The sequence below is a fragment of the Nuphar pumila genome, chromosome 8, assembly GCF_984573655.1.
Source record: "Nuphar pumila chromosome 8, dmNupPumi1.hap1.1, whole genome shotgun sequence".
NCBI classification, from domain to species: Eukaryota; Viridiplantae; Streptophyta; class Magnoliopsida; order Nymphaeales; family Nymphaeaceae; genus Nuphar; species Nuphar pumila.
In genome coordinates this window covers 109,042,229-109,057,122 of record NC_143256.1, presented here as the reverse complement: position 1 = coordinate 109,057,122, position 14,894 = coordinate 109,042,229, and positions in this window count along the sequence as shown.

Here is a 14,894-nt window from a genome sequence, read left to right as displayed (position 1 = left end):
AAGTCTTTGACCATCTTCGTCAATATTTGAATTGAGTCTTCCGCTGGGACTCCATCTTTAGGCTTGTTGACTGATTCAGGTTCCTCTGCCACCTTCTTGACTTATCGCAGATGTTTTGAGATGAATACAAACTGCTCTTCTTCGGAATCCTCTCCTCCTGACTCTGAACCCTCTGAGGTGCTGTCCTGCTGGACCCTCTTCTTGTTGATCCTGACATGTTTCTTTACTGGCTTCCTTTTGACCTTGGTTTTAGAGGATGTTTTCTTTGAACTTGTCCTAGCTTGCTCAGACATCATTTTTGCCATCATCTTTTGAAAGATTTTATACATCGCTGGGTCGACATCGTCCTTATCATATTTTCGGGATAACTTGGAAGAGTTCATCTCTTCCACTTCGCTGTCATTATGTTGCTGAGCTGCCCTTCTCCTTGCTCTCGTTTGAACCATGATTGGAATGTTGGTATCTTCTCTGAAGAATAAATGAAGGGTTTTTATAAATGATCTAGGAAGGAAATTTTAATAAAGGAAGAAATCACAATTTGACAATGAAAACATCCCATTACGAGGGATCGGGTTGTCACCAAAATTTGCGACAACCGCATTGTTTTTCTGAAAAAGGATAAACAAGTAAAATATGAACAAAGATTAATTTGGAAAAGGACATCTCCTGACAAAAGATGTTTTATTGTAAATGAGGGTAAGGAATAGAATATAGAAAAGAAAAAAATTTGAAGAATTGCAGGCAGGATCAAAAGATTTAAATAAATCAGAAAAAGAAAGAAATATGCCTGGACCTTTTAAAAGATAGGAAGACTGAAAAGACATATCCAGGTTTTTAAGAAATGAAAGAATAAAGAGATGAGAAATATACAATCTTGGATTTTGAGAAAATAAAAGAATTTTTATGAAATACATATCCAGAGTTTTTGAAAAAGAATTTTTGAGATAATATCTATAAAAGAATCAATTTATACAATCAATAATGCACAGAATAGCACTCCCTAGAAGCTGAATCTAAGTGCAATATTTTGAAAATGGCTTGTAGGACCTTAATCCTAACTCTAGGGTTCAGATCATCTGATTCCAATCAAGATACGTCGATATACTCAAGTCGAGGCTTGAAGTACGTGACATAGAAATATTTCTCCGGTTCTAAGGTAATGGCTTCCCAACATCCTTGAGCACCTACCGATATACCTCGGACTATGGCCCTTAGATACGTAGTAGGGGGGCCCAAACCCAAATAAGTGGTCCAGTTGTGAGGCTCTCTCCCGAACTATGGTTCAGTGAGACAGCCCAGCAACGTGAAGACCGGGACAATGTAGGTAAGAAGGTTTTCAAAATATGCTCAACATGCAAGAAATCAGATGGCTCTAATGCAAGTCCTAAAGAGATAGATTAAAATGAAGAGAAGCATACACTTGCATACATTGTTTTGCATTCAATCCCTAAAATTGAGGAGAGTTGTATTTCAGACCTAAATCTAATGTGAGCATGGAATAATCTCCTCAATATGGTCCTACCAAACCATACTTAAATCCTATATGCAATGATGTCAGCTTAGGATAGAGTCTAGGCTCCTAAGGTTTGCATGGAAATGAAGCCGACATATGTAGAATAAAACTTAAAAAATATCAAAGCAAAAGAAAAGGCATAATTCGACCGGACGGAGACGGGTCCCATCTCGGTCGCCAAATCTGTGATCATCGCAAAAATTTTTCCTCTCGTAATATTCTCTCTCTTCCTTCTCTTTTTCCTTTCCTACCTCTATGTCCTCCTTTTTTAAGGGAGAAAATAGAAGACGGAAAGAGAAAAGAGAAAAGAGAAGAGAAGAGAAAAGAAAAAGAAGAGAGAAGAGGAATTATTTTGCGGGTCCCACTTGACCTTAATTTTGAAAAATTTTGGAAATAAGTCGCCTCCGTTTTTGAAATATTTGCGGGAAAACTGGGAGTCGGGATCCGCTCGTCGGTACGAGGTTCGACCGTTCTTGGCGCCTTTACCAGGGGTAATCAAACCAAGGGTCGATTTTATGCCTTTTGTTTTGCTAAGAAATTGTCTAAGAATTTATCCTAAGTCTAAATGCACAAAGAATCATGCTTGTGCAAATGCAAAGATGTATGCTCTTTTTGAAAATGTTTTAAAGAATTTCCAAGTGTTCCTGAGATGAATCTGATGATAGTAGTGAAGAAATGGTTTCTATCTTGGAACTTAAGATTTTAAAGTTCTAAGTTTTTGGAAATAATCAAGAGCTTGGGAAAATAAATTTGGTTTTTGAGAGAATGATCTTGAAGCTGAGAAAAAAAGAAGAAAGGAAATTTCAAAGTCATAAATGGACTTTAAATTTAGAAGTTTGAACTTGGATGAATTTGGAATGGAATTGACTTCTGATTTTGAAGCTTTGACAAAAATTGTGGAAAATTTAAAACAGGATTTGAGAAATAGAATTTGATTTGAAAGTTGGAATTTCAAGATGAAATCCGAATCCAAGATCTGGATTCTGAATAGGATTCAAAGTTGAATTTTGGATTTAGGATCCGAAATGGGAACTTGATTTGAAATCTGGAATGAAGTGGAATTGGTTTTAAGAATTGGAATTAAAGTGGAATTTGGATCTGGAATTTTGAATGGAATTGGATTTGAGATTTGGAATCAAGATGGATTTTGGATTGGAAATCTGAGATCCGAGATAGGGTTGGACTCTGGATCCTAAGATGTAATTGGATCTGAAGTCTGAGATCCAAAGTAGAATTTGATTCTGGATCCTATAATGGATTTGGATCTGAAGTCTGAGATCCAATGTAGGATTGGGTTCTGAATCCTAGAATGGAATTTGGATCTGTAATCTGAGATCCAAGGTGAATTGGGTTCTGGATCCTAGAATGGATTTGGATCTGAAGTCTAAGATCCAATGTAGAATGGGGATCTAGATCGTAAGTGGAATTTGGATCTGTAATCTGAGATTCAAAGTAGAGTTGGTTCTGGATCCTAGAATGAACTTGGATCTGAAGTCTGAGACCCAAAGTAGAGTTGGGTTCTGGATCCTAAATGGAATTTGAATCTGTAATCTGAGATCCAAAGTAGAAGTGGAATTTTGAATCCTAGAATGGATTTTGGATCTGAAATCTAGGATCCAAAGCATAAGTAGAATTTTGGATCCTAAAGGGGAATTGGATCTGAAATCTGATTTCCAATATGAATGCTGAATCCTGGATCCTAAAATGGATTTGGACTTGTTAAATTCAGAAGATGAATTAAGAACTTCCAAGTTTAAATTGAACTTGGAAAATGAAATTTAGAATTTTGAATATACAAATGAATTTCAAAGTCAAATTGGACTTTGAATTTCGGGGCTTGAATTTGGAATTCAGAAGAGGAATCAAGAATTTCAAAGTTAAATTGAACTTTGAGTTTGATTGGAGTTTTGAATATAAAATGAATTTGAATTTTTCAAAGTCAAATTGGATTCTGAAAATGAGATACAATTGATGAAATAGAAATTGAAGAGAGATATTCAAGATCACTTGGATTTTTGGAAAAAAGAATTTTGAAAATATGATGCAATTCTATCCTATATGATGAAATGAATTTAGAGATTTTGAATTTTGGAATTTTGAAAAGCTATCCCATTCTTTAAATGAATTAAAATGAGGTTGAAGACATAATACACCCCTGACTATGGTCATTGAATATATTATGTAATGACTACACTTAAATTCAAGTGAAGAATAAAATACATTTTTTTTGTGCTTTTATAGAATTTAAAATGAAATTAACTCTCAATATACCCTGACTATGGCCATTGGTATATATTTTGAGTTAATTTTAAGTTAAATTCTGATAAAAGAAGAAAAATATTTAAGGAAAATATGATGAACTTTGAAAATGGATCCAGTGTGGATCCAGTGTTATTTTATAAAAGATAAAAACACTAAGTCTTGTTTACACCCCGACTATGGCCGTTGATGTAAATCATCAACTTAGGATTAATTTACCTCTTACAAAATGGTGCATGTGCCATTCGTGTTCCACCATTGTGAGAATTTGAGGAATGAAGGAAAAAATGCATGAAAAACAAGTAATTTTACTATGCTCATTCATTCTATCTAAACTGGAAATGTAAAGGATTCTCATTAATAGCTAGCTTTATTACAATTTGAATTGAATTTGAGATCCTAAAAAAATGACATCAACATTTCTAGAGATTCCTGCAAGAAAGAAGATTTAGCACCAAACCAAGATAAGAGGAAATGGAAGAAATTAATTCTAACTTAAGATGCTATATCATGCTAAAAGAGGCACATAGCATTTTCTATATTCATGAAAGAAATGTGCACATATATACTTATACGTATTCGTATGTATATAGATATATACGTATAGCAGTGTATGTAAGCAATACTATAGGCAAACGAAAGTCCGCATATGAGAGGGCATATACAAGGTTTTTGGATTGATGAAATAAATATACGATGGATGGTAGACTATGCACTTTGTACAGGAATTTACTGAAAAGGTGATTATTAGTCACCACTGTAATTCAGAGTACTACCTGAGATGGGCAAAATGGAGATGCAAATAACCTAACCAGTGCAGGTGGAGTGCTACAGTAAAATGGTGCTGAAAGTATGGCCACTAGGGACAATATTAAATGATGGAGGTGGTTATCTACAAGTATCACATTGATAAATCAAGAAATGCCTTGGTATGGTGCCATGACTAACAGATGGTTATGCTGCGTAAGTGAGGCTGAAGGAATGGGGATAGGACAACATAAGATGTTGTGGCAAAGTGGATGCTGGAAGGTGAAGTTGCAGCAAGGTGCCGCTTAGGCGATAAAAAAAAGGTGTGTACTTACAGCAATATAAAATATTTGTTGTAAATGTTTATAGCAACATAATGTATTTGCTGTGAATATTTACAGCAACACAATGTGTTTGCTGTAAATATTTACATCAACACAGACCCTTAGGTGAGCACTTAGGTGACCGAAAGGTGGGTATAACCACAGGTGGTGATGGGGTAGTGAGCACGATGGTTGTGCTTGAGGTGTGGAAAATGGAGGTAAGTACAGGAACGATGCGTAGTGAGCTTTGGAGATGGGAAGTGTTGTGGGGGATCTGATGGGAAAGTTGGGCTGTGAATGGAACACAGTGAAATAAATGGTGCAGTGAGCGAGTGTACATATTTGTGATAAGATAATGACAGTGCAGATTCTGAAACATGGAACCAACTTTAATGGGATAAAAGTTGCCATGATTAACAATGGTATAAAAAATGGAGTAAATCAAGCATTATCCCGAGTCTAGATAATCTTAACAAATTCAGACTATTTACTTTATTTTTCTATCTTTATTTTCCTGAACGAAAGCTTCCTTTCACTTTGACTTTGATATAATATGCTACATAGACCAACAAAAATTAGTACTCTGCTCTCTGCGATCAGTAATAAGGCAGACACCCAAACCATAAGACAAGACGGAAAACATAACGGTAAAGCCAACTATAACCCACAGTAAAAAGAAGACCCCACATTGTAACCTTTTTCTTTCTCCAAGACCTGTTATTAGTGATCAGTCTGACAGAAATGGGCCTAACCTGGTGGGAAGTAGTGGTTGTTGTAGGTGAACTGCATCGGTGAAGGTGACGGCAATGAAGGTGTGTAGGCGTTGATCACCACAACCTGTATTGCAATTTGACCCCTCAATCAGGGGCCTCAAAATTAACTTGTCTGATCCATCAATTGGTTGGGATCCGCAATAATGTTTGAAGAAAGATGGCGACGGCGAGGGAACGAAGATGCTGATAACGAAATTTATCCTTGTACTGTAAGGAGTACCATCTTCAACAGCCACCTTGACAGTCTTTGCTCCATATTGAATTTCTCTAATAATCTGCAAACATACACGAAATTCTATGATAAGAACAGATGCACCCTAAGACGACACTACATCTATGCTTTATTGAAAAAGAAGTCAAACGTATCCCCTTTTAACCAGGACAACTTGCTTGAATGAACCATAGTCTTCCTTAGCTGGAGGATGCACTACGCTCTTCAAGCTTGTGATCCAAGATGACTCTGCCATTAAAAATTGATGCAGACTATTGTCGTTTTCAAAGGCATTTCTGGAATGCTATCAGTATGTACATGTCAAAACAGAACGGATTTCATAGTATCCATCACACACGGATTATCCAACTAGAATAACCATCGCAGAAACTTAAGATCAAGCTTGATCTTTGCACTCTAAAGGCGATTTTATCACATTATCATTATGGACATATCAAATACAGTGCTTCTCAGCAAGAATGATTACCACAGAAACTAAAAAAAAAAAAAAAAGAGAGCGCAATGATACAGAAGTAGAGGAAAAGAGAGCAATACTAAAAATAAAAATAAAAAATAAAAAAAAATAATAAAAGAAGATGAATCACTCACCTGTAGCCTTGCTGCAGAGGTTGCTTCTTTCAATTGGCGGAGAAGGGAATCAGCGGGAAGAACTTGATATAAGGGAGATCGGAGGAAAAAGGGAAACTAAGCTCTAAACTGCAAAACAAGGCTTTCCTATCATGTGAACACTGCGACCTTCAACAAATCACCTTCACTGTCGCATCTGTAGTCGCAGTATCATTCTATATTTATGAACTTCTGTCGTTGTTGCTGGGACTGAAGATCCTTCGGTCGATCGGATGAGAAATTTCAGGGGAGGAGAAGAAGAAGATGAAGGATGCTGTGGTGCTCTCGTGGTTTAATCGTTCCTTCAACTGATGAAAAGTTAGAGAAGGGGGATAAGAAAAAGAGGAAGAAGGGGAAATCGAGCAGAAGAAAACTATGGTGGGGTGAAGACGGTGGAAGAGAGGGCCTTCGTGCATGCCCTTTTAAGGAGGAAAAGAAGGTTCAAGAGATTCGTTTAGGGTTTTGTGGTTGTTACGGATGGATGGAGGAGGAAGGCGTGCGATCGACCATGGAGGAGAGAGAAAGAGAGAGGGGCGATGAAGAGAGTCGGCCACCACTTTTCCCCAAGGTCTCCTGAAGAGAAACCCTAAGAAGGGTTCATTTGTAAAAATTTAGGATTTTCCAAAAAGAGGCTCCGTGTAAAAGGTTTTTTCATAAAAACGGTTTTAAATTGATTTTTTTAGCAAAATTGATTTAGAAAGCTTGAACTCATTTGTTTCTCTCGTAAATTTTCCATTTTTTTTGGTTTTTGTGTTATTTTTCAATTTTTTTGTATTTTTAAAATAAAATCCTAAAGTTTTGTGAGAAAACAAAGATTAAAACTGATTTTTTTGTGTTTTTGCAAAAAAATTTTCAAAAGGGAATTTTTCTGAGAATTTAAAAGCTATTTTGAGAAAATTTCTTCAGAAATGGGTTTTGATCCGGATTTTTGGAGGAAATATGGATTTAAAGTACTGGATTCGGATCCGAAATTAATTTTGAATATAGCTTTATGAAATTTAATTCAGAAAATATGAAGAAATGACTTGATTTTCTCAGAAAACGGGGTTAGGGGCAAAAGGGTCATTTTTACAAAATTTTGGAAAATTTGGGGTGTTCACACATACTTTAAACAATATTTTGTAGGAGGCATATGAGCAACAGATGATAGAGCGTTATGGCGATGATGCTACTCAACATCCATCATTTGATCCTGTAGCATGAGTGACTGCAGGAGGTGAACCAAAAAAGGGTCGTGTGTTCTGGTTTAAGAGTAATATAAACACTTCACCTGTTATTGCTTCTTCCAGTTACGGCTCATCGACTTCTTCCGTCGACATAAGCTCCAAGCAACAACCTATTCTTTCCGGTCATGATGTACGCCAGATCGTTAAGGACACAATGCGTGACTGATTCCATGAAACCGTCGCCGACGTTGTTCGAGCTAAGTTCAACAGTTTTTTGTTGAATAGGGGAACTTCGATTACAGGTCCCTCTCAGGTATGAAAGTTTCATGCAATATATTGCATGCCGTTAGCTTTCATGTAACTTTGATTGCCTTAACATATTCAGTTTTTTTGACTGCCTTAGAACACAAATGAGCATGCTATAATCACATATTCAGTTTTTTGACTGTCGTAGAACACATATGAACATTCTAGAATCACATATACAACTTTTTAACTGCCTTAGAACACATATGAGCATGATCGAATAACATATATAACTTTTTGCTTGCCTTAGAGCAAATATGAGCATAGTAGAATCACATATAGAGTTTTTTGCCTGCCTTAAAGCACATATGAGCATGCTATAATCACATATAAAGCTTTTTGCCTGCCTTAGAGCACATATGAGCATGATAGAATCACATATAAAGTTTTTTTGACTGCCTTAGAACACATATGAGCATGCTATAATCACGTATTGAGTTTTTTAACTGCCTTAGAACACATATGAGCATGCTATAATCACATATTCAGTTTTTTGACTGCCTTAAAACACATGAGCATGCTAGAATCACATATAGAGTTTTTTTACTGCCTTAGAACACATATCATTCATGATAGAATCACATATAAAGTTTTTTGCTTTGCCTGCCTCAGAGCACATATGAGCATGATAGAATCACATATAGAGTTCTTCTGACTGCCTTAGAACACATATGTGCATGCTATAATCACATAATCAATTTTTGACTGCCTTAGAACACATATGAGCATGATTGAATCACATATATAGCTTTTTGCCTGCCTTAGAGCACATATGAGCATGGTAGAATCACATATAGAGTTTTTCTGGCTGCCTTAGAATACATATGAGCATGATATAATCACATATATAGTTTTTTATTTCCTTAGAACACATATGATTCATGATAGAATCACATATAGAGTTTTTTGCCTGCCTTAAAGCTCGTATAAGCATGATAGAATCACATATAAATTTTTTTACTGCCTTAGAACACATATGAGCATATGAGCACATGATAGAATCACATATAGTGTATAATTTATTTCAATATATTTTGTTTATCAATACTGACTGTTCTTTTTCTTGTGTAGGTTGCTAGCGATAATCAACATAGCGGAGCTGCAGGGACAAATGAAGGCAATGAACAAGAAGATGCACAAAATCTTGGCGATGATTAGATTAATGTGTTGAAGAAGTTCTATTTTTTTTTGTTTCGAAAATGTAATTGTTGAATTGTAAAGTGGAACGATTAATTGTTTTAAATTCCTTTTATATGAAATTTTATGTGTACTTTGTCTTTTATTTACAGGAAATATAAATTGTAGCGTTCTCGATATTTAATTCTTAAATATTTTTTTTATTTTTTTTCCAAGTTTGTGATGGATTAGCAACGAATATATCCGTCGCTATACATATAATTTAGCGACGGATGTAAATTCGTCGCCAAGTCTAGGTCGCCATTTAGTACCGACGGATTTGCGACGGAATCCGTCATTCGTTATTCCGTCGCAAGTAGCGACAGAACTGGCGACAGATTTATTCCGTCGCCAGTTAGCGTCGAAAAATTCGCGACGTAAGCTGTCCGTCGCCTTTTAGTCGCTAATCCGTCGCTAAGCCGGTTAGCGACGGAATGAGGTCGTCGCTAATCCATTGCTTTGTTGCGGTGCCCTAATAAGCTAGAAATTGACAAAAAGACGTGTACATCCTTAATAAATAGAATTTAAAACCCAAAAATTTATTTCTAACTCGATCACAAGATTTTCACTTTATTTATTTATGACTCTTAAAATTTACAGGTTTTACTGGGGACCATCTCGAGCTCCACCACCGTATTTGTCAACTTGTGAAGGTCTGATAACCATGGTGCTGAGTGACTTGATTTAATTTGATGCTACGGTCTATATTACTCCAGCCCGTAAGCGTACAATCAGGTGGGGCCCTGTTTGGGATGAGGTGATATTGCATGTCCCTACCACCAAAACATTTTAGTGGCACAAAAATGCTCTTGAGAAAACCCAAAGGGTGGTACGAAAATGCCCTTCAGAGGAGCCTAACCTAAAAAGACTCCAATGTTGTACCACCATAATCCATAATGAGGGTGGATATTGAAAAAATCATCATGAGACCATGAGTGGTGATTTTCAATATCACCTGATCACAACCCGGTGGGGCCCTTGGAATTTGCATATAAATGCCAGCTTAGTGAAGTATTATAATTAACTACGGCCCTATCAATTAGGGCTACAAATAGATTGGATATGAATGGATATCTGATCTGATCCAAGTTTGACTTGTTATTTCTGTATTTTTATTGTTTAAGTAAAACCAAAATGTGCATTCTGATCAGATTTGGAACAGTTAAATCAGATTATTTTTCGATTCAGATGGGTATTTTAAGACAAATCTGGCTTATATCTGAATCAAAGCCTGATTTGGTTGCATTTCTTTACATGCAAATAGTTTATTTTTGTTACATTTTTTTTCATATCCAGTATTGTCACATGTATTTTGGATTCGGCTTTAACCTTACCCCCATTGGATTTGACTCATATCTGGATCTACTGTTTGTATTTCAAATTCATATTTGAATATAACAAAATCCAGCCCAATTCCAATCCATTTGCACCCTTGTTATCAATTGGGGTTGCAAACCAGTTAATCTAAACTTTGTATTTCTATGATTTAACTTTGTTAGAAAAGACAAACTTTTTATCTAATATTGAGCTCAAGTTCAAGATAAAGTTAAACTCCAGGCCCGCCAGTTATTTGATCTTGGCTAGTGCTGCTTACAAGTTTGATATCAAACTTAATATTAAGATCCGCTTGGAGTTTCAGTTTCATCGATTTGAATGACAAACCTTTACACATTTATGTGGTCAGATTGAGTTGATAAAGCATGAACATATAACTTCCAACGCAATAGTTCAATATAATTTGGTGCCTTCATTATCACCAAATACTAGCCATATATATAGAGAGATTGAGCCATAGTGTAAATTTCACACTATTTATCTTCCATACCCTCTCCGACTCCTTTAAAAACTATAATGGCATGTATTTTTTACTTAATATAAACCTATAGATGTGATCTCAGTAGAATACATGTATTAGTTTAAATATTTTTCATGTTTAAATGTGTTTTTAGCTTAACAAAAAAAAAATTAATGGTTCCCCAACTTGTCTTTAAAAAAAAAACTTGATTAACTAAAAATCAAGAATTCTTGTTAAATTGGTTTGATGCAAAGCATGGTTCTTAATGAATAAGTAATGATAAACATATTAATAGGTTCAAATTAAGCAAAAACACATGCAAGTTTCTTTTTTAAAGGGGTCTGATATGGTTTGGGAGATAAATAGTCTGGAACACATTATATATATATATATATATATATATATATCACCCATATGGCCAGACCCTATAAGATAACTTAACTGGTAAAAAAATGTTTTAAATCATATACATTTCTCAATATTGAAATGAAAAATAAGAATCATAAACATATTGACAAATTTAAAACATTATAAAATATTTTTATTTTATGACCATTAAGAAGGGGAAGAAACGTTTTGAGAGAGAGAGAGCACTCATTTTATGCCTATTAATAAAGGGGGAGAAACATTTTGTGTGGAGAGAGAGCAACTGTAAATAATAATTAATTTTTGAAAAATTACAATGTGTCATATTATTACACTTTCTTTTTATGAAAACTCTACACAAATGCCGATATAAAATTTTAATTACATTCTCAAACTCACATGGGAAGAATGTCAATTAAGAAAAAGTAAAAAAAAAATCTATTTTTTTGCACTTAAGATTAAGATTACATGCATATATATGATGAAGGAAAACCTTCACCGAGAACCGAGTCACTTAATGGACTTGCCTTTCATTGATGTAAAACTCCAAGTTGAGGACATGACCACCCAGCCTGACATGCCCAAACCATGATAAAACAACAACCCTCATGCGCTAGCAAGATTCGATCCTGAAAGGATTATAATCCTAATGACTCAAACTTCTTATTTTGATAAAAATCTAATTAAAAAACCATCCTTATTCTAAGAAGCTTCCTAAATCTAGATTTAGATCAAATATATAGATATCTAACATTTATCACATCATGTAGATCCAAATAAAAAATCTAAACTGCCATGTGTATCTAAATGTATCCTATAGACCTGGTTCATGTCTTGCTCTGGATCAGGTTCACAAACTAGGGTATCAAGTTTGAGCAAGCATTTTGATAGTTGAGCTTCAGTAGCTTGATTGAACAAGTACCTTGTTATCAATTGAGTAGCTTGAACAAACATGTTTTATACGAGAAAAAAACAATTTTGTTGACAAAAATAATGGCATCAGATGATCAACTGAGTTGTCCAATATAAATAAAGTTTAGAAAAAAAGTGAACATTTGATTCAGTTCTGGAATCCCAGCCATAATTTGTAAATTTTGCATATATAGGTCTGCTAGAAAGTTCAATTTATCTCAATTGTCAATCTTTGTTTGGATCGTCGAATAAACTTATTTTATTAAAAAATAATAATTTTATTTATAAAATGATGGCATCCTCTGGGGTATATAAACAACCATAACAGTGAACAAAAACATATTCCACCAACTCAATGGCATGTTGAGTTCACTTTTTTAAATTCATGGATAGTGGTGTCATCACAGGAACATGATCCCCTCATCCCTATCTTCACATTTTAATGTCATACCCCTGATGTGATTTGTTTGGTGCAAGTTGTTTTCACATGAAAGCATTTAACATGGTTGATTTGATAGGAACTGGGATCGTATTTTATCAACAAAAAACATAAATTTTTAGTCATAAAATTTTGGCATTGTTACGACTTTTGATCATTGAAATCACATATAAGGGGTCCAATTTAATGGGTACATGTAACAATAAAACCACATAGGGGTATGACATTAAAGTATGAGTGCTTTCTTCCGTCATTCTTAACTTTGGAAAGCATGACACTGTGAGAAAAGATGGCAAGAGAGAGAAGAAAGGAGGAGAAGATCCTTTTATGTGTTTGGGTAATCGGCCTACATTCATAATGACAACAATGCAAGATTCCTATCTTATGCATCACAACAGGGTACCTAGAGCCTTATATAAGCATATATTGACAAAAAGACCGATCCCATGAGAATAGGGATGCAGGAGAAGTAACCTAAAATGAATAAGGAAAATGTTTTCAAAGAGATAAGGGTTCTAGAGGCTTCGATAGACACCCAATTTTGGACCAAGATATTTATCATGTCAAAAATCTCTATTTTCACCCCCCTCAAGTTTATTTCAATATAATTTTTGACCTTTAAAACTATTTCATCAAGGTTTTAGCCAAAAGAAAGGTTGAAGAAAAAGTTTTTAGCTTTTCAACACACTAAAAATTATGTGAAACCGACCTCAAAATCAAAAGTTATGGCCAAAACTAGTTCCAAAGTTAAAACGAAAATTTTATTTGTCATTATTACTTTTGAATTGTCGTTAACTCTCTTGAATTGTCGTTATGCTTGTGTCGTCATATCTCATTTCAAAATGGATCATTTTCAGTCATAATGTTATGTGTTTATTAGATATAATGACATATCCATTTATCATTAAACCTTAGTTCATTTGTCATTAAATCTTTTAATGGATTTTCATGACGGCAGGCTAAAAAAATGAGTCTCACCCATTTTTTAGCGTTTTAGCCCGTCTAAGATCCCTCTCTCACTTAATGATACTCATTAAGCATAAATCCTATCTCTAAACTACCTCTCAAAGATTAAATCTAAGCCATAGGTTTGAATTCTTTTGATTTCAACCCAAGATCTTGTTCTGGATCTTGAATATGTAGAAAAGGTATCTGAATCCACTTTAGATCTTATAAATATGAGTGCCAATTCCCTAATTTGCAAAATCTGGACCCCTATATTCCTTGTCCCTCACTCTATAGAAATGAGCCTAGCCTAGCAGACCCACCTATCCTACCTAGCCAATAGACCAGCTTAGTGTGGACATAGGGTGAGACCACTTTAACCTAACCTAGGAACCCATACCCCCTCATCATACTTTACCTTGGAACACGAGCCCACTCATGCTGAGGTGAGATTCAAAGTTATTTTTATTATATATATGTTGTTTATTTTATGTATTTTATAAGTTTAGATTTGTCTAACAATGGTATATTATTCATATTTTGTGTCCTTTTCGGGTTTTAGTGGTTTCCACCACCAAAACTCATATTTTTTTAGGATTTCATGTTCGAAGTACGCTCCCTATTTGCAATGCTGACCCAACAACAAAGATCTAAAGCCCCTAATATGGCAGATCCTTGCTCAACGAAGGATGAAAGGTGTCCGGTCTTGAAAAATGGTTTGCATAATCTTCTCAAATTTGGATTCGGATCTTGGATCCATTTTCAAAAACAAATTTTTTGGTGAAAAAACCTATATTTTTAGCTTTTAAAAATTGAAGATCCATAGAATGGCGATCATGGTGGGATCACTTGTGTGATCTAAAGATCGAAGTTGTTGGGATAACATTGCGAGGTTAGTACCCATTTTTGGTATTTTTCGTATCTGGATTCACCTCGAATCTAAATTTGGCTTTATTGTCTGCTTTTTGTTTTCTAGCACTGTCGTAGTGAGAGAGCCATATCTCTATGCTTGTAGGTTGCTTTTTTTGTTCTTAGATTCATTGAAAATCAAACAAAAGTGGCTACGTTTTACATGTTCATCCTATTTTCATATTCTATCTCTGCAACCTCTGAAAATAGGCATGAATAGTAAGAAATAGTCATTTCGATGACTGTTCTTTTATTTGTATCTTAGCAATCAAGTAACAAAAGCTTACATTTTTAGGCTCGTTGAAAAGCTGACACTTATATCTAAGTTTGTTTAGTTTTGAGACATATCTAAAAACTCCTCTAGAGCACTCATTTTTTTGAGTCAAAAACTTGTACCAGTATTTTCTCTGTAGTGTGAAACAGTCAA